Source organism: Corvus cornix, chromosome 1A (assembly GCF_000738735.6).
Source record: "Corvus cornix cornix isolate S_Up_H32 chromosome 1A, ASM73873v5, whole genome shotgun sequence".
In the NCBI taxonomy this organism is placed as follows: Eukaryota; Metazoa; Chordata; class Aves; order Passeriformes; family Corvidae; genus Corvus; species Corvus cornix.
Window position 1 is genome coordinate 31,131,173 of NC_047057.1, and position 27,732 is coordinate 31,158,904.

Here is a 27,732-nt window from a genome sequence, read left to right on the forward strand (position 1 = left end):
ACATAGTGAAACAGATGTTTGTGTGTAGGAAACCTGAGCTGAAGTTCAGATCAGCAGCCAGACTAAATGGTTATGATGAGTTTACTTCAATTTTAACAGTTTAATCTTATGATCCCAAAAGAAATTCTCAGTCTCCTCCTGGTGTCTGGCTTTCTTCCAGGGAGGAATAGTTACATCTAATATGTGCCTATGTGTGAGGGGGCAGCAAGGTGCAATAAATGAGCCAGATCTAGGCACCCTGTCTCAGAGGAGCTCTTGAGTAGCTGAATATTTTATGTAAAACTCCACTGCCATTACTATTCACAAAATACACTGCCAGATACAGTCTCATATGGTGAGTTGAGCAATAGCCCTCTTGGTATCGATATGTTTTTATAGACAGTGGTCCAAGACTGTATTAACTTCTGTTTTTGTCAAGTTCAAGCTGATGGTAGACTGCAGGCCAGCTGCCTGCCATTGGCATGCCCGTGCCAATTAGCTCTGTCACTTAGAAGTACACTTTAGTGTTAGTTCTGACCTTCTACCTCATGCTCAGTTCCCTGAATTTAGAAGCTCAGACACAGGATAGGCACAGATTTTAGTTCTCATTGCTCTCTAAAGTCAGTGGGCAAAAGGCAGCTGTGGTCCCCCACCGTGATGCTGGGCTGTGCTTGCTCATTTGGACTTTGTGGTCATCATCCCTAGAGACACTGCAGTGGTACCTGCTGTTAATCCATCTTTCTGTGGCTATTTCTCACAGATACAGAAATCTTGGGGCCAGTGGTGATTTTCTCTTCCCCCATCTGGGGTGGGATGGGGATCCTCTGGAAGGAAGGGCCTGCCACCGAAGGGCACAGTGGGGGAGAGCAGCTTTGCTGACACAAGTGAGAAGCTGTACCTGGGACTAAACACAAGTTGTCAAAATGTAACAGAATGTGTCCAGCAACAACAATACCTCCCTTCCTACTTCTCTCCAATAATAGGAAATGTGGTATTGTTGTCACTGCAGGGTCTTTGTCAGAGTTCAGCAACCCATGTTTATTTCCTTTGTTGTCCTTGTCTTGTGTGCTTGTGTCAGCAAACACATTCCCTTCCTGCTGTTGTCCTCAGTGCTGAGATGAGCACCCCTTGCAAGTACCCTCCTCACAGTTTGGCATCAGCGCCTCACCTATCACTGCCATGCATTATCTCCAGTATATTTCATACTTCCTGAAAGAACTGTTTCAGATTCAAATTAAAGTTTTAGACAATACAGAGATCAATTAAATGATAATACTTTCTCATTATTAGGCTGGTCTTTTTCTTTAAGCAAGTCTCCTATTAGGTTAGTTTCCAGTAATTCTAGACCTTGTCTCACTTTTCATGTGAGAATGCCACACGTCTTAGAAATGCAGATCATCATTAGCATCATTATTTTCAGATAAATTAAGAAATTTATTCCGAGAATCGCTTTCTTGCCTATGAACATTCAAAGAAGTGAGAAGTGAAAGTAACAGCAGTTTGCCCCATAAAATCTGTCCCAGAGACGGCCTAAAATTCCCAAACAAAGCATTTCTAAGAGCTTTGAGGCTTTAATATCAGTAGCTTAGTTAATATGTAGGACAAGAGAAATTTTTAATATTTTCCCAGCCTGAGTCATCACAATGTCTTTCTGTTTCTTTTGGCCAGGCAGTTTCATCCTTTCCAGCAATTTTTGAGTCAAGGCAAGTATGGTGTGTGAGACTGATAAAAAATAACAGTTGTGAGGACATACACACCTTGTTGCTTGGTTTTCCAGCAAAATAGTTAAGATCATTTTTGCAATTAAAAAGAAAAGTCTTTTGATGTGAAATTAAAAAAGCATTTTACTCAAAATTTTTGAGTGAAGGTATGATCTGGTCTCAGGCACAACATACCTTCTAAGTATATGTAGTGGTTTGGTTCTAATATATTTATTCTATCATCACTTTTGCAGATGATTCAATTTTTTTTTCCTATACAAAAATAGTGAGTTTTTGTAAAATTTAAGAAATAATGGAAAATAATTTTTGGAGCTCTGTAGCAAATTCTGCATTATCTCCAGCAAAACAGAGCTTTTTAGATATTCTCATGGCTAACATTGCTTATTAATAGAAAGTTTCTAATTACTCTATAAAGCCTAATGCAGTATTTTATACTTAGACTGTTAATTGAGCAGTCTAAAAACATCTAAGTTAATTGCACAGTTACTGTTAATTGCTGGACAATTTTGTCCAAATGAGAAAAAAATTGGACTTTTGCAACATGTTAGTTGCATTAAGTGCCTCTAATTTTCCTTTTAAGCTTTTACTGATGATCTTAACAGCATTTTTATTATACCTTTTATTCACTCAACGAAATAATATTAATGTTGATCTTAACTTAGTGTATGTTATAAAAGGCAGTTTCCCAACCAGCCTCACCATGTAGGGTGAACTCCTAGAGCATTAGACACAAACTATGTTCAGATGTCCCCAGATATTAGCACTCATTTTAAAGGCTATAGCATCTAAATAAAATTTTGAAAGTGAACAGAGGATGATAAGGAAAAATCCTGCATGCCAGACAAAGAAGCTGTGAAAGAAAGTCTAAACAGGTGATGTAATGTTCATAAACCAAGAATGTCCTTCTGTGGGATTGTGTTCTGAATATTGAGCTTCACCACAACCTCTTGTGCCTCAGTAATTTGAGATGCTTGTTGGTTTGGCAATTGGTCACACAAAATAAACTGTCCAAACATCATGTGTGATAATCAGCCAATCAGGTCTCCAAAGAGTCTTTAAATGTTCACACTGAACAAAGGCTCTGTATCTCTCAAGTTCCGATTATTGTCTTGGACAGCAGCTCTCTGCCAGGTAATGTGCTGTTTTTCTATTTCCTTTTAGCTTTATTTAGTAGCAATAGGTAGTTTCAGATTACTGTGGTAATCCATGCAAAACTAATTGACTAATTAAATGCAAGACAAGTCAGTGCACCAGCACATGTTGCACAGTATTTGCTGTTGGCTTTTTAATGATTATCTAACATGTATTGCTGAAACAGTGTGAAGTACTTTAAATACTATTATACTCTGTCAAGTCCTAAAAAGTTTTAACAAGGATTAACAACTGTATGGTGACAATTCCCAGTCTAACCACACTCCATGGATTTGATGGACATATTTTGTTCATATAGGTTGTCAAAATTTCTGAGAAAATAAAGACCTCAAAAATGAGTCTTCTAAAGAGAAACTTTAAAGAAAGGGAAGCATCAGTGTAGCTCAGGTCAGATAGGAAGAATTAATGCCATGTGTTCTGAAGTAACATATAATTTATAAATGCAACATCAATTTTATTTACAAGGGAAGTCTTCATGATAAACATATTATTTTCATAAGGATTTGGGAGGGAAGCAATAGCATAATTCCCCTGCATGAAACCAAGTGTTGGAATGAAGGTTATTCATCCTTGCTGAGCACTTACACAGTTCTTCTGCAACACCAGAGATTTCTATAACAAAGGATGAGGGGTTGCTTTAAAGCAAGCAACATGGGGGTGTATTTTACTGACACAAGTAACTGTCAGTCTTTTGCAATGTCAGAACTTAGTGTCCTATGCCCCATTTCAGATATAGGCACTTAAATATTACTAAATTCCTTAGAATCAAGTGCAAAAGTTCCAATTAGGTTTTTTTTTTCATTGTAACAACCCCTCTAAAATCTCCAGCCAACCTAAACAGTTTTGCAAATAGTTAGTCTACTAGCAGTTTTAAAATGGCTGATGAAACATAATTTTGGAGAAAAGTTTGCCAAGTTTATTTAATGGAGATAACCTGGTGATTTTGTCATCCCTGTCATTAAAGCTTAAAGGTCTAAATCTTTGTTTACTGAGCTCAAAACTGAGTTTAAAGCTGTCTTTGATTTCACCAGAGTAGGCTGGTGGCTTAGAGGCCAGAGTTTTGGCTGTCATCTTCACAATTCTTCTGATGTCAGAAGCACTGTAGGGGCTTATCACACAGTAAGGTTGTAGACTTAAGTGGGTCAAACTCTAAAAAACTAAAAAAGACAAAACTCCTCAATGGAGTCTTCAAACATTTCCAATGGATATTTTATACCTTTCTTTATAGTTTTTCATTTGTATTTGCTTATGATATGATTCTCAATAAATCTACATGAAATATTATTCATAAATTGTTTCTAAAAATAAAGTAGTTGGAAGTTCAAAAAATATGTAATACTTTGTTTTTCACCAGTGATTGAAACTTCAGTGTATATTCTCAAAGTCTCAGTCTCATGAAGAACTGATGTATTCTAGCTCTCCAACACTAAAAATGTTGCCTTGACTAACAACATAGGAGACATAGGAGATAACAGAAAGGTATTTCTACAAGGTAATAGTAGAGAGGTCCCCAAGTCCTTATGTAAAGGAGTTGTGCTTGAACAAACAACTTTTCATGATGCTGCATGCAACTTTAGTGAAATTTCAATATGAGGAAAATTCCTTTAACTTAGCTCCTAAAATCCTGGGGTTTTTTTTCAGATTTTCACACAAAATTTATTTACTGGTACACCTCCCTATCCCCTTAAAAAGCTACAAGAAGGAAAGGAATGGGGGGGTGGGGGGGGGAATCTAAATCAGCCTGTCTTTTCTGTCCAAAGTCCCAGAGAAAAGGAAGAACTGTGCCTGACCCACATAACAGAGGAAAGCAGGAGAGTGAAAGATGTGTGTGCAGTGTAGTTACAGACATTATAAAACAATCACTGCATGATGTTTAAACATTGTTTTATGGTGTTTCCACCGAGATATTCCATTAGTATGTGATGATAATGAATCATGGTTGTAGTTCACTGAGAGCTCTTGCCATGACTGCATACTTTTCTGATTTTTTTCTTCTCCTGTGGATTGCACATGGAAACAAGGGAGAGAAATTATTTGAAGAACATTACCAGAATAGAAGCCACAAAATTACAATGCTGCTTAGAAATGGACAAACTTTTCAACACAGTTTCATTTTGTGTTGTCAATATTATTTTATTCAAGCTAGAAGTGCAGCTTTAAATATAATCTTGTGGAGAATGTGAAAGAATGCTTTTAAAAATGTCCCTGGGCAGTGCATATGTGTTGACAAAAGTGTGTGTGTGGGTTTAATACTTTTTTTTTTTCACTTCTGTAGACATAGCTTGTCTACAGCAACTAATTTGAGAAAAGATATTTTCAGTTAAAGAGAGGGATTGGAACAAGACAAGTGCTTCTTTACTGGTAAGGATCTCGACATCTATACAGCATCTCAGTTCAGCTGGAAATGTTTGTCTCAGATCTAACTCCTTCATGCTTAGATGGTAAATCTTCAGAACAGGCAGAAGAGCCATCTGGTGATTCAAAACAATACAAAATTGATGGAATCAGCTTCTAGGACATGACAAATGGAAGTGGTCATCAACCTCAGATAAAATTGCCGTATGTGATGTTTGGTCCTGAAGATCCTTAAAACTGACAAAACACTCCACTATCTCCATCTTCGGATTGCCATTTAAATTTTTATTCTTTCATTATACTGCAGCAAATTAATATTATATATCTAGCAACAGTAAATCATAATTAATGCATTACAGTAACCACAGAAATGTCAGTGTGTATGATGTCTGCTGACACAAAAGCAGTATACCAATTATATGAATTATGGAAGTTATGCATGTTTGTCCTTTTACATGAGATTTTGAACTCTGATACATGATTTGTCATATTTTAGCTCTTGGGTGTAAAACAATACCAATAACATCTGATGTGTGAAGAAACTAGAGAAAATAACAGGTTAGAATAATTTTAACTCTTTTAATAATAATTTAAAAATATGTGACAGTTGATAAGCTGATGGTGCTCTATAGGTCTCAAATTTAAGAGCAGGTAGACCATAAAAAAGGAAAAGGGTTGGCTCTGAGGTTTCAGAAAATGAGAAAACATTAAACTAGCATTATTTCATTCAGCAAGTTCAACTTCTTTTTCTGAGTAGAACTGTATCATATTAATGTTCTGGTTTGTGGTGAGGATGAATTAGTGGCTTAGAGAGTGAGGTAAACTCAATTCTAGCTTGCTGCATTTCTTTAAGGTTCATATTTGTAAACATTTAGACTGAATATTAGTTTTATTTGTGTGAGTACTCAGACTATCCAGTTGCTTTTTTTTTTTTGTAGGGCGTATTATACAAAGTTATGGGTCTTTTTCATCAAAACCCTCTTTAAAAAGCTCATCAGAGTGAAATATAATGCTGTGGGGTCTAGTAAGAATATGCACAATTACTAAAATGCTGTAAGTATTCACAAGACTTGCTCCTTTAGTTTGAATACTGAAATACTTGTTGATAATGAGGAAGAAGCTGTAAAACATAGGTTCTTGTTCTTAGGCAGATATTCTTTGATGTCAGGAGACATTTCAGAATGTCAGACTGTATATGTATTTCTGTGAAATGATCTTTGAGTTTAAAAGAAGGGAAATACATAATACAAAAATGGTATTTAATGAATATTAGACCATATCAATTTTTCTAATTTGTAATTTGTGTGCTTAAAAAGGATTTATTACTGAGTTGTCTTTATAAATCACTGTTAATATATTACAAATTTTACTTGAAAGCCTTTTGAAAAGAGAAAAAAATGCATAAAGGAAAAAATTGTCCTATTGAACAATTATGTGTATTTATAGAATTGTACAGGCATTGTTTACACAGAAATTCTAATTATCTGCCAAGTATGAGCTCAAGGTGTCTTGTTGCATCCTGTGAAGTCGTAACACTCTTTGTACACAGTGTTACAGATGATAATGCAAAAAAGCAATATTTCTTAGCCAAATCCTATTTTGTAATCCCCTTTAACCTGCTTTTCCATTAATTTATATTAGCGTCTTGTAATTTAACCCCTGGTGTGAATCTAGCACTACAAATGAATACTGTCTTTGTATAGATAACCTTATCCACAACACTATCTCTATTTTTAGGAGATGAGATGATAATTCTTTATATTGACACACAATGACTAGTTGGGTCAGGGTGAGTTTGCATAGTGGAATGAGCTCCCTACAGTTGTGTCCAGACACCTTGATAATGAGAAGTGGCATGAATGTTTCATTTATTCATTTCTTTCCACTCAGAAGGTCAAAATGAACTGTTTCTCTAAGTTTTAATTTCTGTTTCTCTAAGTTTTCAAATGAGTTTTACCTTTTCACTTTTAAGAAATACTTAATTTGAAAAATCAAAAGAATAAAATTAAATTCTTGGTGTCTATACAAAGTTAAGAGAATGAATAAAAGGTAAATCCATTTCATTGTAAATTGCAAAAACAACAGTCTAATTTTAATGCAGCTTACCTGTTTTAGAAGTCAATTGATAGTCAAAGCTAATGTTACCCTAAAGAAGAATGAGTGAAAGCAATAATCCTTGTGGTGACTGCAACTGATGATGACCTTTTTGCATCTATCATGTTATTAGAAAATTAAATAATTTTCTTCTTCAAGGACAAAACATTTTAAGCTGTCAACAGGTATATCAAGTTCTGCTCATAAAACCTTTCACCTTATCTTAAATAAACAAACAAAAAGAATTTAAAGGACCGACTAATTAATTCTCAACACAAATAACAGATCTGAGCTATAAATGACTGAACTGTTTAAGGAGTTGATAGACAATTTAAGAAGTTCTTTGAATTCTAGGACTTGACTGTGGCTTAAAGCCAGGCCTCCTTTGGAAGACGGGTGCTGCATTAGAATTAGAATTCCTTCTGGATAGCATGTGCTGCAACAGGAAGTCTAACAACCTGTGAGATGGAGCAGCATATTCCCATCTGTTGCTGGCCAGCTGTCCTGTACATCCCCCTCCTTTTCATGAGATCAGCCTGACAGCAGTAGTTATGCTCTTGAGCCATCATGCAGCTGAGCTGCAAACATGAATCACAAGGGGTAGGTGCACTTCACAGTCACTTTCCTGTCTAAAATTTAGTTCTTGGGTGCGTTGGGCTTTCTAGCTTTGACCCAGAAAAATATTTAGCGTTTGTTTGTGTCACTAAATAACTGAGAAGTCTTTTCCTGGAGAGAAGATTAAAAGCCTTGTTAGGACTTGATAATGAGATTTTTTATTGAGGTTTGTTATGGGGAATATTGTTGGAAGAAAGTGCTTTCCAGGTAACCACTGGTTTACAATGCTTGGTAACTAACCAACTGTTTTATATTTCATCAAATATGCCATTGTCTTGTGTCAAGAGAGCTCTCATCACTCTCTCTAAGGACTTATTCCCACATTCACAAATAATAATTACTCTCCCTTTTTCAAAATTATTAATTTTGCAATGTAATTAGGAAATGCTCTGACAGTGAAAATGTGGCAATTCACAGTGTCTTCTGAAATCTAAACCTGTGCAAGCAGGATAAAATGCCAAGAAATACCTCTTTAATGTTTGTTTTGAGATAAAGGGATGGTGACATGGCTGTAAGGATTATTTGAAGAGTAGGATTTCTAAGGAAAGGATAGTTTTGTGTTTGTTATTTCACCCCCCCTGCCCCCACCTCAGGTTTCAAACAAGGTTCAAAGTTTATTTAGGGAAGTATAATGAAATACAATTCACTCCTTGTAGATTTGCCTAAAAACATGCATCATTAAAGAATTTGCTTTATCATTTATTTGAGTAGCTCACCATCCCTGTATTGAGAGAAGTAGCACGTAGCTGTCACCTACTATCCTTCTGTACATCATTTTGTTTTTACTGTGTCGCAGACATAGAGCAGCAAGAATATGTGATTGATGTCATTACATCATCTTTAGATTGAGTGTGAGGAGCCTTTTCTTGTATTTCACTTCATTCTGGGTGTCTATCTGTGGTGGCTGTATCAAGTGTTAATTCATTTTTCCACCCTCCCTCACTGCTGTCAGATTCATTAAAGCTGAAGCGCTTTCCCTGGTTGACAGTAAAAGCCAGGTATGTGTGAAAGAAGAGTATGATATAAATAGATACTGCAAAAAAAAAGGACACTCATTAGATAACATAGTGGGTTTGTCTTGTGTGTTTGCTTTGGAGCCTACACTTCCTTGGGAATGAAGAGATGGAAACATGCTGGTGCAGCCTGGGTACCAAGGCTTGTGGTGGAAGGGAAGCTCCTGGCAGGCTGTGCACTGCAGCCAGCACTTCTAGAACTTAGGAGGTAACTCACACACATGTCTCTGCTGCTGGCTAGCCCTTGCCTGAAGACGTCTGAATTTGGGCACCAGAAAAACTTAATCTAAACTGGAAATGGCAGGTTGATATAACTTCAGCCTGAGGTCATTGTAACTTCAGCTGACAGCCTGATGGTGGTGTGCAACTCAAGCAGTATGTGCTGAGAGTGCATTAGGTCAAGAGAATGAGGTAGAAAAACAAAACTAGAGCAGCTGATCTGGGAAAGAAAGTCTTCTTGAGCCCCTTAGGATCGGCTCTTTTGCATAAAGGTAATGATGGCAGATGTAAAGCCAGGCGGAATCTTGAAAGATGCAGTTGAAAGGCAAAAGAACTGTATCTGATATGAATTACATTATGTGTTATGAAGAATTCTCCATGAGAAGCAGCCAAAATCCCCTTCCTTTTGGTGTTTTCTGGATTAGGACAAAGGGATGGGACTACGAGATAAAAAATCAGCTGTTTTGGGTCATGGTTAGCTAAGTTTATCTACTTCAATGCAGAAGTCCTTAAGCTGGAAGAGGGAAAGCCATCACCCTTCTCCCCGTTATTAAAATCACTAAAGACTGAAAACCAACACTTGATAAAATTTATTTGAAGAAGGGCAAAATTACACTTTCTGCAAATCAGAAGAATAAGCATAGTATGAGGAGGAAGCAATTTTTTTTTTTAATGCACCTTCATGCCCACAAAAGAGGCACTTTAAGGTATTGAATTGAGAAATAAAGAAAAATGGAAAAGAGAGAAGAAATCCCATCTAATGGAATTGGGAATCTTTCAAAAGTATTTTAACCAAAGATGGCATTGCAGACACTTTAAATCACTAATCACAAGCAGACCATTGCTGTACTAAAATAGGGATATAACAAAACAACCTTTTAGGGCTGTTTGGGCTTTTGGGTGTCTACTTCTGTATGTTAAATGGCTTGAATTCATTCTTTTCTCTTTTCTTTTCTTTTCTTTTCTTTTCTTTTCTTTTCTTTTCTTTTCTTTTCTTTTCTTTTCTTTTCTTTTCTCTTTTCTTTTTTCTTTTCACTTTTCAGAGATTAGGAACTGAATTTTAGTATCACTGCAATATATAAAATTACTGGTATGTCCTCAGTTTTAAATTGAGGTAAATTACTCATTTTAAAATGAGTAATTTTTAACATGTAAATAAGAGAAGAGGTGAACAGGGATGTAATTCTGTAGACTAGAAATTTTTGCTTTAGCAAGGTATGCTCTTCATGTATTATTAGGACACAGTATGAAACGCACCATTGGAAAAAAACAGTGAAGTTTTTTGTTTAATATTTTATCTCTGACTTATGAGGAAGACTTTTTATAATGTATGAAAATATTAAAGTTAATTACAGTCTATAAAAAAAAGCATTGTGGGATGCATTGCATCCTTCACATAGAACACATTGTTTTCTGTCCCTCAGTAAGTATTTTATTTGTTCCAAATGATCCCATGATATTAATTTTTGATTTGGCAAGAATGATATAGATCAACAGTATGTACTAACATCTGGCCACATAGTGCAGCTGAAATAGTTGTGTGATAGCAGTAAGAGAAGAAAATGGCATAGAAATATACATAATTTTAGGCTCAAGGGCCCAGTATTCTTGTGTAATGCTGATTAAACAGACTGACAAAGCAGAAACATTTTAGGTATGGGAAAAATACCATTAGTTCCAAAATAAAAGTTACTGTAATTCAAGCAGTTGGTGCAAACAGAGGAAAATAGTGCTCCAAGCCCTGTGTGCAATCAAATCATGCTGTAAGGCTCATGATTTGGGTATTGTAGGATTGAAATAGAAGATTTGAAGAGAAATTACAGAAGCAAGTCCTTCACAAATAGAAGCATTCTACATACCACAGAACATAGAAATAGAACAATGACAGAAGTGCAGCTTCATCAGTTATTGCATCTATATCAGATGAGTCACCAAATTGCTTCTAAAACCTGGGGTAACAGTTGATATCTATTCTTGGGGAACATTTAATTTCTAGCAGGTTGCTGAAGGGCAATTTATAAGTTCACAGAAAAGTACATATGCATTAATTTCCTTATGATACTAGGGAAATGTATTTTTTAGCTAAATGTAAATTCCTCATCCTTCTTTCCCTGCTACCCATAATATTTAAGAAGTTGAAAATATTTTTCCTTGTAAATAACTGTCCTCATGTCTGTATCATGATGGCTACATGTACGGGCCAGGAAAAACAGATGAAAAAACATTGCTGATGGATCTGAGGGTAATTTTAAGCTACAGAGTTAGCTCTTGGCTTCTGAGATACCTTGCTGTGGTATCTCAAAATGGCAGGCAAGCAAGAGGTGTTCTTTTGCACAGAGGCTTACTTCCACTATTTCCTCATTTCTTACGAGGCCGGTGTCAGAACTTGCTTTGAAAGCACTGCTTGTTTATTTTTTCATGGTGAGTACTACAATTTCTGAAGTATGTTTGACTCTATAATGAACTGGAAAGAGGATTTTTCTTAACCTGTAGCCTGATTTAGAAGTGCCTAAGTACTGACATTTAGCCACTTGTTAATCTTTTGTTGTACAGTATGAACAGTGCAAATGTGATTCTGCCTGCTCAGAACTGAAAAGGTATGTCCAACATTAGAAGTGCTAGATTTTCATAGACAGTATTTCTGGGAAGAGATGTCAGGAAGAAGTCTTGACAGCATTACAAGTTATAAAAATAATTTGCATTACTTTAATATTGCTGCAAAGTTACCTGTTGCTATATCAGCACATTTCCTCAAAATTCTTTGTACTTATTTTAATCTTTTTATCTCCTATTCTTTACTGATTTATTTTCACCTTGACTTCTCTTTCATCAAATTTGCACATTTCTATATAAAAATCAGAAATGCCTTATCTGTTTAAACAGGTATTGGGATAAAGTGTTTCATGGAAGTCTCAAAGGCACATACAACTTTTTCAGTTTATGATCATCCTAACATATTTATGAATAGACAACCAACTTTTTTTCTTTCCTATGCCCTGTGAGGATGAAGTCCATTAAGGATAATGGATTGATGCTATCATGATATAATAATCAAATATCAATACATTTTTCAAGCCTCAAGCTTGCTTTACAAATTCCTCGTTTTAGCATTTAACATGATGTGCATACCTGTATTACTAATAAAAATAATTTCATTGCTGAATTAGTGTAATCTACAGAATAACAAACAGTCGTGAAAATAATTAAAAGAAAAGCAGTAGGCCCAGCTTCAGGGAAGCAATTATTTACTGTGACTTTCCTTTCAACTTTTGTCATGTGTGGTTTTCACAAGGTTTCTTTTTGTGCCGTTGCCATAATAACAGCATGTATGTTGTTGGAAACCTCAGGCTGTATTTGTCACAGGCACACCATGCAAGTAGGAAAATTGTACTTAAGCCGTGCTGTAGTACAGCATGCCTTGGTTCATTTATCTGGATTCAGGTAGCTGAGGGTGGTTCAGCACGTTTTCTGTTAGTATAAAATTTACTTCTGTGTCACGTTTGATGGATCATTAATTACTCTTGTCAGGTAGAAGCAAATGGTTTTGTAGTGTAAGTCCTGCAACAGGTTTTGTAGGATGTAGAGTTATTGCTGAGCTTATGTGGAATAGAACTAAAATAAGTCTGGTTTTGGCTTGCTTTTATACCTTTTAACATAATTTTCAATGTTTCTCACTATGCTTTATTTGCCTTGTTGGTCATGTTTCATAAAATACTACATACCATGTGTGACATGCTTAAATTGGTTTTGCTACAAGTAAACCAGTGCCTTGGGTATCAAATACTCTGATCCTATTCTTCATTTGCATTATCAAGGTGAAGTTTCATATATTTACTTGAAAGGAAAATTTCAGTTTTGAAATTGAAAAGTGAAATGAACATCATGGCTACTTAACAATTTCTGATTTAAGAGATAATTTTTAAATACTTGGTCAGTGTCTTGCATACATGGAATCACGTTTCTATTGCCTTACATCCTAACTACACCATGTTACTTTGCAGAATGTGTTTTCTACAGTTTCTGAAAATAAGTCTTTTTTTTGTCATGACATGAGTTGAACACTCAGATACCGAGATTCATTTAATAACTAGTTAATTTAAAAAATAATTTCTGAGTCCTCACTGAAAGCTCAACAGTTGTAAGCATTTTTTTTCTACAGAACCTTCTTTAAACATTTGCATGCACAGATGAGACAGGCATGCTTCAAACAGAGAATGAATCTGGAGAATTAATTCAACAGGTTTTAAAATCATATTGATTTTGTTTGTTTACCTGTTTCAAGCAGTATTTTTTCTTCAACAACTTTGACATCAACATTAATATTTCATATGACTTTTGTCTCAGACAAAAATGTTGGGGAAAAAACAAATCCAATGCCCAAGTTTCATACAGATTTAATTGCTGGAAACTGCTATTAAAAGAATCTGTGAAAAGTTTTGCATAATTTTGTTCCAATAATAAAGACTGGTTGTTTTTTTACCTTCGTCTCCCTCTGCCATGTGTAACACTTCTGAAATTGGGGAAAGACAAAAGGGTTTATGGTAGATATTCCTATGCTCTGACCCTAGTTATTAATTCCTCTGATATTCCTCCCTAATTTGGTTCAGGATCTGATTGTTCGAGGTAAAATCCAACTTTGCTGCTGTGTTTCCTTCATTGTAGCTGATCTGTGGCTGTGCTCATACTAGTCTGTTGCCCATCAGTATTTTGGAGATGCCCATGCATCTGTGTATCTCGCAGGCAATAAGGAATCTGATAATTGCAGAGAAGGAACTGGGTTTATGCTGGATGCCAGGAAACAAACTAAAGAGTAAGAAAACCATTACAGAGAATAAAACTTAGTTTATATTTGCTCCTAAATCTAGTGTTTAATTAGACTGCTTGATGAAGAAAGTATCAGCTATTAAATATCCCTGAAATTCTGTGTTGATAAATTTTTTCACATAAAACCCAGCAGTTTTGCCCAGTTGGCCATATTGTTTCCTAAACCTGTTGAATGATTTCACAGTTGAAAGCTTTTCGGCATGGCAGTTCTTCTCCAGAAATGGCATGTTGTTCTGTGCTGGTCAGCTGAGGTGAGAATGGCTACTGGAAAAAGTGCTTCAGGGTGTCAGCAAGCCACAAATAGTTTTCTAAAATACCTATGACTGTGCCATAGCGTGCAAAAGAAAGATGCCTTTAATTTTGTGTGAAAGCACAGAATTTATACCTGGCTTGACTAGAAAAGCACAGAAAGAAAAAGGCAACTGAACACCACAGAGAGATGCAAACCCTGCTGAGAGGGGAGAGTCGAGTACTTCTTTTCTATGAAGTGTGTAAGCTTATACATGTTACTGAGCCTGCCCACATTTTCTTGCATAATACTTTCCACCTCCTTGCATGACTTAACTCAGAATATAGTACAGGCAGGGTCAATGAGGGTGAACCAAAAGCTCTGGTCATGAGGCTAAAAGGTGACCTTGTTATGCTATGATGTCAAATCTCAGCTGAGGCCTCCTGAGAGATCCTTGAGTCGTGAGCACAAATACTAAAATATTAGAGAAATAAGAGACTGTTTAAATAAGAAAAATGTGATGATGAAATCAAGCCTTCAAAAAATGTTATGTATGCGTTGCTAATACCTCAGAATGCTTTCCTGTTTTGTTCATGGCAGTTTTTTTTCTTTTTTATGAGTAGATTCAACTTTGCACAGAAAAATGCTAATCTGCTCCTCTTTCTGTATGTGTCTTTCAAACAAGGACTTGCTCAAGCTGCAGAATGCAAACAGGCACTAGCTTGACTAGTGCTGAATATGTGGACTTTGCATGTATGGTTTCAGCTAAGTGATGTGTAACATGAAAGCCAGCATTGATTTCAATTTTTCCAGTCATTCAGTACATTTCAGGATGAATGTGAAACTGGACTTTTTTTACAGATTTCTTCTTTCATTTGCAATAAATAAAAGGAAAAGGTGCTTGCTATGTTACCATTCCAGATTTTCAAAATCAAGATGTCATATTTTTCCAGTAGAACAACTTGAATATTGGATTTCCACATGACCCACTGAAGATGAAATCTGTTTTGTTCAGAATAATCAAGAATATATATTTCTTTGCCTAGGAAAAATAATGTGGGATGAACTGCAGAGTGACTGTTGCTAGCATACAATCAAATTAACACCGCTACTAGGCTTCACTCACTTGCAATTAAAAGTGTGATTGGCATTGAAATTACCAAGTTTTTACTGAAGACAAAGGGGAATATTTTTTCAAAGACTAAAGTACTGGCTTTAATCTGTAATGGTTTCACATATCACTAAAAGTTCTCACCTGAAATGTTGGCTTTAATGCTTTTTGTCTCTTTTTCAGCTAAACCCAGACTTGTTTACCCTGCAAAGTATATGCATCTATAATTCTTGAATTGAGTGTACTAGACCAAATAAGAAAGTTGCATTAAAAAATACAGGAGTTTTATGATTTTGGGGCGGCTGGGGGTGAAGTTTGTATGCTTTTTGTAGCTTTTATTTTATTTTATTTTATTTTATCTGATTTCATTTGGAAGAGAGAAAGCAGTTTCTGAAATAACCTTTTCTCCATTGAGGTAAGGTTATTTGTATAAACAAACCATTGATGGCTTTTCATGAATAAGGGAAAATAAATACATTACAAAAATGTGAATTTTGGGATTCCCCACTACCACTCTCATTTTGGAAAGTTTTCTGCAGATACTATTTTTTTTATGTTTCCCTTGATTGTTCAAGAGAAACTTCATTGTCTTACAGCATTCTGAACACATAGATTCCCCTGCCTACCTGCAGACAGCCTGCCTGTTGTTTTTTAATCTTTGACACCACTCTGGTGGCAGTTCCACAGCAATAAATGCTTTAAAAATGCAGATAAATTAAGTAAGCTTTGACAGTGATCTGTGCAAAAGGCAGCTTCAAAGGGCAAAAAATAATACAGACCTTGCATTGAGTAGAATACATAGGCTCCCACACCTAAAACTGAATGAGGAAAGAAGAAGCTGATAGACAATACATTCTGTAACAGTCCCCCTCATCACTGAATTCCCACAATGGCCAAAACAAAGATAACACCACCAATTACATATATATATATACAATATATATATACACTTAAACTGTGAGGTTTTCACAGTTGGGGAAAATGGTCTTTTTTGTTATTTGCATTGGAGACGTGTATTTAACCAGATCTCATAATCTCATCATCCTTTAATTCACTACAATAAAGTTTGGATACAGAAAGGAGTATAAGTTTTATATGTAAGCTTGGTATATGTTTCATACATACATGGTAATAAAAATAAAAATACATGTAAACTCTAGTAATCAAAACTTCAAAAAATTGCTGTGAGGGTCCTTAAATTTTTTTTCCTAGTTGACTTACAGGGCTAAAGTTCTGCTTCTAGCATGGTCAGAAATGCCCCAGCTTTAATTATACTAGATGTCTTGCTCCTGTTGGGTCTATTACATAAAGAATGAGGTCATTGTTTAAGTCAGGACTGTTCTGCATTTTAGAGACTACCTGCCTAATAGGGAGCCAAGACACCGTTGGATTTTTTAAGACACTGGTACTTCTTTTTTAGGCACTTGCACAATAATTAGGACATTTCTTAATGTTTGCTTTCTATGCAAGAAGATTCTAGCCAGTATCTTTTCCCTTTCTGTAGCAGTGGGAGTTGCCCGGTAGCCCACAGCGTCAGCTTCCTAAGATCTGGATGGTACAGGTCTCACTGCGCTGGGCAAAGCTCTTGACCCACTAGGTGGTCTGTGCACAAAGGCAGAGGCAAGAAGGAAGAGGAGGCTCCAGTATAGCATCCAAGGCCGTTTACTGCCCTCAGGGGAACCAGGGACTGAAAAGCTCCAAACAGGCAGTTACACAGGATTTTAAAGGAAGGTGGGGCAAGGGGCAGGAACAACTTCAGGGCCAATAGAAGAAGTGAAGGGGAGGGGTCACAGGCGGGGCTGTACACAGCTACCCAATGAGAGCAAGCTTGGGGAGGGGAGAAATTCAAAGGGACCAATGGGACATTGAGGGGTGAAGAGCTTTCTAGAAAAGGGGAGGAGAAAGGGGTGGTATATATGGAGGATTGACAAACTGAGCAGGGCATATACAATGCTAAAAGGGGAGGGGAAACAACAATCTGATTGACAACATTTTAATTTGGGACAAATCATGTATGGGAAAAAAGAGGACTTCGCAACACCTTTCAGGAGAGAATTTTAATTCTGAGACTATTCAGGAGGACATTCTCAGTTGATCTTGATAAAATTGTTCTATTTTGAAGAAAATACTCTCATATTCCTTGGCTGCTGAAAATACAAGTACTAGCAAAATGTACCCTGAGCAGGAAAAATTGCCGCTTTGGAGGATATGTAGACTTTAAGTTTTCTTGAAGGGACTGCCTTTCCTCTACAGGTGTTAGACAACTGCAGCCAACAAGCTTGCAAAGGTCTTGAGCCTAAATGTTTTGTTTGGAATACAAATGGATGTATACATGTTATTAAGGTCTTTGTTAAATTGATACATGAAAGTCTTGCCTAAAAGTACAAGAAAAGTTTGATGCAGAATGAGAGAATGGGTCCAGGTCACCAGAAACCTAAGTCATTGCCTTGACTGGAAGACTGTGCTTATATGTTAGGTACAGTTAAAAATAGTCAGGTGTATACTTAATATTATTGGTACACTCACAAGTACAGATGATGAGAAATTCATATTAAGATGAAAGAAAAAATGAAGTGAAATTTATGAAAAAGCAAGAATTTTCAAAAAAGGAGGAATTAAATGTGTCAGTCAACTTGATACAAACTAATCAGCTCATACCGGAGTGTAATTATGTTACAAACAGAAAGAAAGAGCTGATGTACACCTTCAAAGACTCAGTACATCTCTCTGCTCCGTGTTTCCTGTGCTGGGTACATCAGCCTATTAATAAAATAAACATTGTTTTTCAGAAAGGCTGCATATTTTTCACTTTCAGCTACTCAGCATTGATATCCAGATAAAACAAAAATCTACGACCAATTATTATATTTAAATTTATCTTTATGCACATTCTTCTGTGAGGTGTAATATTCTGGAATGGAGGTAATAATTCTATTTTGGATAATGATTTGTTAGTAAAATACATCTTTCTTTGTCATTGATATGGATAAAGACTCCATCTCAAATTGTATGGGAGCCATTTTATGTCAGTCCCATGATGCAAATATGCCCTAGAGCCATCTTTGCTGTGCTTAAATAAGCACTTTATTTCAAGTGCTTTATTGGCAATTACCAATGATTCTGTAGTTACTTGGCAGCAAATGGCAGTGTGATACTGCATTATTTTACATCAGAGCAGGTATGTAGGATATATTATAGTGAATAAACCATCACTTTGCTCTGTTAACAGACGAAAAAAATTCTTAAAGTAAGGTGTAGCTATGCATAACTTCATCATAAAGACTTGTAGATATATTGGGTATGTGAAATACATAATGATAAGTTTGGGGGTTTTTTCTTATGTGATTGTGAGAGGCCTGAGTACAACCTTTTTGTTTAGCTTATGTCAACATCATTACTATGGCTAAGTAATTTTCACAATTTTGAATGATTTTTGACATTATATAATCATTATTGACAAAGGATATTGTCCTATTTCACTGTCTTAGGTTTTTAGAGAAAGATACTGTTTATAAAGATTTTCTTTCAAACTGCGTTAACTTGTAAATATGTTTTTATCATAATCATCAAAAAAACATGACACTAAATAATTCCACAGTATTTGCATTAACTTATTTTCCAATGAACCTTGGAGGCATTCCTCATGCAGAAACCAAAATACAGTGAATTTCAGTGAATGATATAAAAGTGTTGACGAGGTTGACCATGGGTGATTCAAGGCTCAGATAATGGACAGAATAGCCTTTTACAACACTGACTTAGAAGCAACCCATAGCAATGAGAAATGCAGACAGATGTAGTATTTTCTTCTAGAAGGTGTTTTTTTCTTGATATTTAAGAAATCAGGATATAAGGCAGTACTTGTGCTCGAGGCACGAGCTCTGGCGTGCCCCAGGTCAGAGAGAGCCCAGCTGCGTTACTTCTGTGCGTCGCTGAAGCGACTTCGGCATCAGGAAAAGAGCTGCTGGCTGGGCTAGCTCGCTGGCTTCTCTGCAGAGGGAACACGGCAGGAGCCGATGGGATCGGCTCACATTAGCTCAGAGACAAAGAAGAGAGAGGCTGTTCTGGTCTGACTCCTAACAGGTTTGTTACTAGAAGTTTCACAACCCGAACAAGCTCGGAAGGGATGGAATGCAATGGGATCCTCCCCTGAGGCTTGTCCTCAGTTTTATAGAGCGTTTGAAAACCGCGGTGAAAGGGGAAAACAACCAATGAGTTACAAGCCAGGGGGAGGATACAATTTAACAAGAACCACTGGGGGAAACGGAGAGGCGGGAGTTGTAACAGAGAACCAGTGAACAACCGAGTAACCGGGAATTTTCCCGAACCGGGGGAGGCGGCTTGGACTTGGGCACTGCCCAGGGGGTGCGGCTTAAGCTTCTGAGCCGCCCCTCGACCCACCCTCTGAGTCTGCTCTTTGGGAAACTCGATCCAGGGGAGGGGCTGGGATCGATTGGCATCACGCTGCCCCAGCCCCGCAGTGGGATGGGTCACAACAACAAGGAGAAACGAGAGCTTTTTTAAAAAAACCAATTTATATTAGGTGATCATGCCACTGGTCTGAAACACGTCTGCTTAGCATGAATTAATGAGTAATCACTCAGTCTTAACCTTGAATCTACTGAAGCATTGCTTTAGCTTTACATGAAATTTTATCCTATGTGCCTCAAAGGAGGTGACTGCTTTGTTTAATATATTTTTTTCCTGGATCACAGAAGGCATGCAACTTCAGATGACAGGAGTGCTGGTTTGATTGGTTTTGTATTTATGTTTTCTTACAGGGCTTCTGGTCACAATTTTGGTCAAGTACTCTTACTAAGAACTATATTGTAGGTCTGGTTTTGGCTTTTCTAATAGTACAAATTCAGTATAACAGAACAAATATTCTAAGTGCATTCTATTTTATATCTAAGAACAATTCAATTATTAGAGTACTTCTTCTGTTTAAAAACGTTTAATCTTTGTTTTTGTGGGACAACCTTCCAGATCAGAAATAATTTTCAAATCCAAATGAAGTTCAAGGGAGCTTTTTTTTTAACTTCAGTGAGCACTCATGTTTTATTTTGAAGGAGGTAGATACATAAACATCCACTTGTTAGAAACCACCACCTACCTGCATGTTCAAATGTGGGGTGTGAAAAGTGTCAACAGTACTTAAAAGTTCACCATCATTCAAAATCAGATTTTTGCATTACATCTTATTGCTCTTCTGCTCTGCTTGTACTGGTGTGTAAGGTATGGAATCCCCACTCTGTCTTTTCTAGAAATAACACTGAAGAAGTCTGTATTAGAAAACATTTTATTCACTTACATTCAGAATTTGTACATCATGTTTACATTTCTATTTTTTTTCCTTTTAATAGTTATAAAAAAATCTATGAACTGGCATATGAAAAAATAGTTTTATTTAGGGATGGTGCTAGAAAAAGGTGATGGTTTTCTTTTGATTGGTGGAAATTAAACAGTACTTTGTGTTAATTTACCATTTAAAATATTCTCAGCTATCATGGGTAGTAATAATACCTATTTTGTTATGCATATTGACTGGGAATGTATGCAAGAATACAGCTAACCCTACAAAGCAGGTTTGGGTCTGATGCAGAACAGATAGAAGCTAGAGCCAATTGAAAGACTCATAAATAGCCAGAGCTAGATGACATCTCATGCACTCCCACCTCAAAATCCTGTTTTGTTTTGCAGAGGAGTTACTGCTTTACTCACATTTTGAAGGTGAAAACAACACTCTTTACTTCATCTTTTTGCTCTCTGACATTTTCTCTGGAAATCTGAACAGGTGCATTCTGTTACTGTCCTTTTTCACTTCCTAAAAATTCAAGATTTATCAGTGCTTCATCTTTTAACAGACATCTTTATTATGCAGGGGCCAATCACACTTTTTCCTACAAAAGCCAAATGAAAAACTCTGTGCATTGAAATTTCATTCCATAGGTGCTATCATCTACATGCTTTTTACCATTTCCTGAGATGCACAGGCAGAAACCCTCAAATATGTTTTTCCATCACATGCTTCTTTCATCATATAAAGGGTGTAATAAATGCATGTGGTGTTTTACAGACATGGTTTTTGGATGACTAAGTTATATTAGGGAAAAAGGAAAGAAACAACCCATGCTTTTTCTACACATAAAAGCCATACAGATTTATTTGGGCCTCATTCGGGCAGAGTTTGTTTTACACAATGGTTCTTTTCTCATATAAACATTTTGTTGACTGATGAATCTCACAATGCTTAACTTCAAGGGAAGAAAAGAAAAAGGACAGACACAAATTCCATGTTTAATATTCAAATTGTAAAATGTCACGAAAATGGAATAATAATGCTAAGATTGAATAGCAAATAGGTATTATGCTTGAATCAGATTACAACAATAACAACTTCCCCACAGGAACACCTCATAGTGTATCTAGTAATATTTTGAGAGGTAAGAGAAGTATTGAAAAATCTGTTTGGAGAAGAATCTGCAAAGAAACAAAGTTGTAGTTAAACCCAGTCATCCCAGAAGGTAGTGATTGTTTCATCTGCAGCTATTGACTGAGAAAGGATCTAGCTAAATAAAACTTGAATGGAGTTCAAATCCATTTATTCCCCTTTGAAGTCAGTTGGGCTGTATGTGAAAGTTTATGTATAGGAAGTGTATGCATAGTCTATGCATACTTATGCATAGGCAGATAATAGTTTAAGACTTCCGTGAAAATAAGTAAAAGAGATGTCTTTAAAGACTTTAGCAAAACACATAAACTCCAGAGTTGTTTTGTACACAAAGAAGAATATTATTGTCTTGAAGACTGAAAGTGGTCTTCAGGGGACTATAATGCTTAGGCTCTGAATCCCAGCATTGTATTGCTTTCTCAAGGAAAAACCTCGAGATTTACACAACTCCACTGCCACTTCTTTTTCTTGTTATCAAGACAAAATGAATAGGTGTGTGGAGTGTGCTGTACGTGTTTTTATGCGTTACAAATAATTTTGTATATAGAAAGTTTGGCTAAACTCTTATGAGTCCATTGGCCTTCAGTAGAACTCATGAACAACCAAACGTGTATCATGAACAACCAAACGTGTATATATCTGCTTTTTACAAGGAAAAACACAACTCAGTGTTTTGCCTCTGAACTGATGAAACTTCTGTCCTGAAAGGGACAGTAGACTCATTTCTTATATTGATGTGCTCATTGCCCTACAGTGGATATGGTTTGCTCTTGATTTATTAAGCTTCCAGATAAATGTAGCTTAACTAGTGTCTTCTGTGAACATTTTTTCCTGTGCCCTTTTGCTAATTGGGAGGATGCAAATGCCACAGAGATCTTTTTATTTCTTGTCTCATTTGATATATATTTTTGTAAACTCTACTACTGTTTCTACATAGCTATTATAGTCAATTTTTGAGGATTTTAATTCTATTCTAGATACTCAAGAATGAGAATAAGGAGTGTTATGTTATCTCAGTTTGCAGAAAAATAATCTGAAGTGTAAAGCTTTTCTTGTGATGATGCAGAAATGTAAAAGCTGATGCTTGTGGGTCTGTTTACATAGGTATGACTTTGGCAAAGAGGGGTTATGTAGAGCAAACCATTTTGGTACATGGGAGAAGTTTCACAGTTAAGAGTCCAGCATAACTCAACAACAATGAATCTTGTAGTGGATTTATCAGGTTGCTTTTGAGCAATGAAGCAATGCTACCCCATATTCTCTGTCAAGCAAAATGAGAAATTTGCTAGCTAAAACACAGCTAATGCATTAGCAAGTTCATATCCTGTAACTAACAGGCTGTTGCACTTCAGGGCTTCATCTTTCAGGTCTACCTTTTGGGTCTGCAACCCAGGCAGTAGCCTGTTTTGATTGTGCATAGTAAGAAAAAGAGTTCCTCTTAACGTTTGAAAGGAGCACTTTCCTACCAGCCTGAGATAGCTGGTCAAAAAGCTTATGTTCCAAAAGGCTTATGTTTCTCATTGTAAATGAAATGGAAAATAGATGGTATCAACTTAAATCAATGGTGCTGGGAATAAATGGAAAATCTATAATGGGAAATTTGAATATGGAAAATATGACCAAAAAATCAGGAAAAAATCGATTTCTAGGTTCTTCAGAAATTCTTGATGTCAGCATGAAAAGGGAGGGTTTTCAGAAAGATCTAGCACTTCTCATACATCCTTCAGTGGTTGGTCATCTCTTTGAGTGTATTGACAAGCACCAAACAACTTTTCAGTGCCATTGTGCCAGAGCAGAACCATGGCTTTCATGCATATGTTCTGGGTATTCTATGAGGAGTTAGTAAATGGCAGAGTAAAAACATTGCAAATTATACATGTATAAACAATATGATTTACATAAAATCCTTGATAAATTCTAAAGCCTGTTGAAAATTAGTTGAAGGTTGTTTTTGCTGTAGCATTGTAGAACTGTTCTCTAAGAGGTGCAGCAGTGTGTTGTACTCTTTGGGTGTTGTGTACTTTCTGTGTTAGGAAAAAGTGTCCTCTTTAATAATCAAGAGAGGTTTTTTGATCTCCCCATGTTCAATTTCTTACAATGGGTGGAGGAGTACGTGTCAGAATTTGATCAAACCATCTTGGTCTTTAAAGTTGTTTTGTATATATATCAGCAGGTCATCTCATTAACACTTGGACAAAGTACATAGTAAGTTTGTAATTAAACATCCTCTTCCTTCCCATGGAAATCAAATACAATCATAGCTTCTTCCTTCCCTGTATTTATTTATGTTATAATATTGCCACTACCTAAATTATATTAGTTTTGGTACATACTTCAAATGAATATTTTTATCATCGTGTTGCAGACTGGACAAATAAACATCATATGTGTACTTATTTTGTGTAGCACCATGCCATGATACTCAAACAGAGCCAAGTTGCATCAATGGGATACTGAGCTAACACAGCTTTTCTGTTTCTACTAGCCATATTCAGTCATCAAGAGACGGCAAGTGTATCTGGTATCTGTGTATACTACACTGTCCCACGTAAATGTATGCCTCCCCATTTGTGTAGCAGTTTGCTCAAAGTTGTCGGTTATTAAATAGGAGTAGACTTTCTTTTATGATCTCTTACCAGCATAAATGTCAGCATAAGACAGGCTGAAAGTTGAGTGGGCTGGACATGGCTGTTAACTTCGATGATAGGTGGTTAGAGAAGTTAGATTCCCCTGCACAGTCCTCAAGGTGCTATTACCATCTGATTTCTGCGCTGAAGAAATGGCAACTGCATCTTCAGGGATGGCTCCCAGTTGGTCCCAAGCATGAGCACCATGTTAGCATACCTGTGTGATTATCTATTTGCCAGGAACTGGAAACAGTTGGAGAGGGGAACATACCTTGCTGTCACGTGTTGCTTTTTCAGAGCCATGGCTATCACTGGTCATGAAACGAAAATTAATGAAAATTAGTGTCTCTGGCTTGAAAAAACTTTCAGTTAGATATCTCTATGAGGAAAATGTTGACGTTGTACAATTCTTCCACTTTGATTTGCAAAGCCACATTGATTTAGTACTAAAAATGCTTTTCTTTTTTTCCTCTTTTTCTTTCTTTCTTTCCTTATTTCCTTCTTTCCTCCTTTTCTTCTTTCTTTTTCTTTCTTTCTTTCTTTCTTTCTTTCTTTCTTTTTCTTTCTTTTCTTTCTTTCTTTCTTTTTTTCTTTCTTTCTTTCTTTTTCTTTCTTTTCTTTCTTTCTTTCTTTTTTCTTTCTTTCTTTCTTTCTCTTTCTTTCTTTCTTTTTCTTTCTTTTCTTTCTTTCTTTTTTTTCTTTCTTTTTTTCTCTTTCTTTCTTTCTTTCTTTCTTTTCTTTCTTTCTTTTTCTTTCTTTCTTTCTTTTCTTTCTTTCTTCTTTTCTTTCTTTCTTTCTTTCTTTCTTTCTTTCTTTCTTTCTTTCTTTCTTTCTTTCTTTCTTTCTTTCTTTCTCTTTCTTTCTTTCTTTTCTTTCTTTCTTTCTTTCTTTCTTTCTTTCTTTCTTTCTTTCTTCCTTTCCTTCCTTTCCTTCCTTGCTTTCCTTGCTTTCTTGCTTTCTTGCTTCTTCCTGCCTTCCTTCCTCTCTTGCTGCTAACCAAATATGTAACCTAATATGTTTTAGTAATTCCAGAACAACTTTTGGATTAATCTACTTTTTGGCTATGTTTTGTTTGGAATCAGTGGCTCACATTTTAACTTTCACTGGCAGAAAGAGGTCACACATTAAGCCTTTACAGGCACAGCTGAATCAATTGGATTTTTCAGTTTCAATTATCTGTATGTTTTTAGTTTTATTTTATACAAATAGATGGCATACTTCCTCTACTCTAATACAACTTTTAAAATCTGTATTAACTGAACAGCTTCTTATGACCTAACTCCTGGGGAGGTTTTTAAACTGGGTACTCAGAATAGCAGAAATTTTGCTGCTTTTTCAAGATGCAGTGGTCCCCAAGTAATTTCTTTTTTAAAAGATATTTTCCTCATTGTAAATTTTGGTAGTTCTGCCCTTTTCATTTTTGCCTGATTTACTTATATTTCTATAAAGTACATAAGATAACTGTAGCTTTGCTAAAAGATGATTTATAATTCATTAGCTTTCCTAGTTCACACTTCTAAAAGACTATGTCATCAGAAGCATTCCTAAGTTTGCCCATTTTACTAGTAATAGAGAAAAATTTCTTAAACTAGTAACAATTTCCACACTGGCCGGAATAAATGAAATGTGACCCCTGTATAGACTTTTGCAATCTGGAGTTGTTTTCCAGCCTTGGCCTGTTATATATTCCCCGTCATATGCTCTTAGGAAAAAAATCCAGATCAGTTTACTTCCTATTATATAATCTAAGTAGTTGTCACTGAGGCTTAAGCATTAGTAACTATTTCCACCCATGGGAGTCATGTGTTGCACGAGAATAGAAGAAAAATATTTTCCCAGTATGTGTGAGATGATTCTTTCAGGCCAGGATTTAGACAAGTGGTGGGACATATACAAAAAACCCACTGGGCCATAATGCTGGAGCAGAGAAGACAGCCAAGGGTTGGATTCTAAGTGCAAGAGTCCAGAGTAACTTTCATAAAATTTACAGGAATTAATGTCAGCAGAATTTCAATTGGAATCTATTGAATCTTCCTAATGTCAAATATTCAGCTCACAGATGAATGTGAATATTATCTTCAGCAATAAATGAATTAAATATTTCCACCTCCAAATTACATGTTTATGTAAAAAGATGCAAATTTAGATTTTGAAAATATTAGGTGCAGCCTAAGTATAGGTTAGCTTTTCCCATAACTGATATTTTTTCCTGCAACTTAGTATTGAGAGAATGGTATTAAAATGAGTATCTGTTATTATTGATAATGGAAAATCTGCTGCTTTAGAAAGATTTTGCTGTTTATTTATCAAAAAAATGTGCAACAGCTGTGCAGACAACTCCATTAACACTGACTTGAAACCTTAGTTCTTCCATTTATAAAATATTACAAATGCATGAATATATAACCTTGCTTCCAAACATCAGAACTCTTCAAAATATATATCAAGCATACCATTCCAAATTTACATGACTTCTGTTATTCTGGGAAGTCTTCTTTTTAAAACATTTATTCAGTGTGAGTTTTGGGGAAGATGAGTGTGCTGATGTAGTTGAAAGGCTAATATTACCAAAAAAATGTTCAATATTGGTGTAAAAAGAGTTAAAATACCAAGGATCTGTAAGTTTTAAAGCTGGTAACTACCATACTTAAATATGAGAGAGTAGTGCTAGAATTTGAGAGATGGTACAAGTGGTTAGAAATTAATTAATAAGTTTATCAATACTGTTGCAGTGTAGGGAGCTAAGACTTTGACTTATAAAGGAAAGTTTAGCTAAGCTTATTAAAACTAGTTCTTTAATGGCAGAAGAAAGTTCTGGGTTGCATTTTGTTGAAAGGTTGATTAGTTCGGTGGTTTGTTTTTTTTTCAGGTCTGCAGAATTTTTTATCAACTTCAATCAACTTATTGTTATATCTGATTAATTCTTCAGACTGGATCACTGGCATTTTAAATTTAGCCATCAACAGTTCATTTCAGTGTGCTTCAATTTGAGTGGAGTGACAACCTCTTTAGGTTAGATATTCTATTGACTGTGTTTTCGCAGTAATTAAAACAGAACTGTAATCACTTCAGTTGGAATTCATTTCACTTAACTCTAGTCGTCTAGGTATTGAGTTATCCAGAGTAAGCCAGTCATATAGGTTTCCCTTAAAATCAATGAAAAAAGGTAATAAAAGAAGACATGATGAATGGAAGTCCAACTCGTGACTGTGACTGTGAATACAGATAATGGTTTCCCAGGAGAATGTGGCAGCACAACAAAAGAAGTTTAAAATAAAAAACAACTAAAAAACCAAACCCACCAACAAAAATCAAATTAATTATAAATACTGCATTAATATT

The 27,732-nt window shown here is 35.9% G+C and overlaps 1 protein-coding gene across 2 annotated transcripts in view; it reads left to right on the forward strand.

Moving 5' to 3' along the window:
• The window catches only part of SLC16A7 (solute carrier family 16 member 7), an 86,300-nt gene that overhangs the window by 14,229 nt on the left and 44,339 nt on the right, over window positions 1-27,732 (forward strand). The window contains exon 1 of one of the 2 annotated variants that reach the window (XM_010413626.3): window positions 6,169-6,260. The exons of the other annotated variant lie outside the window; for it this stretch is intronic. The gene's annotated coding sequence lies outside the window, so the exon portion shown is untranslated. Of the gene's footprint in view, window positions 1-6,168; window positions 6,261-27,732 lie in introns of those variants that run through there. 2 annotated transcript variants of the gene reach the window in all.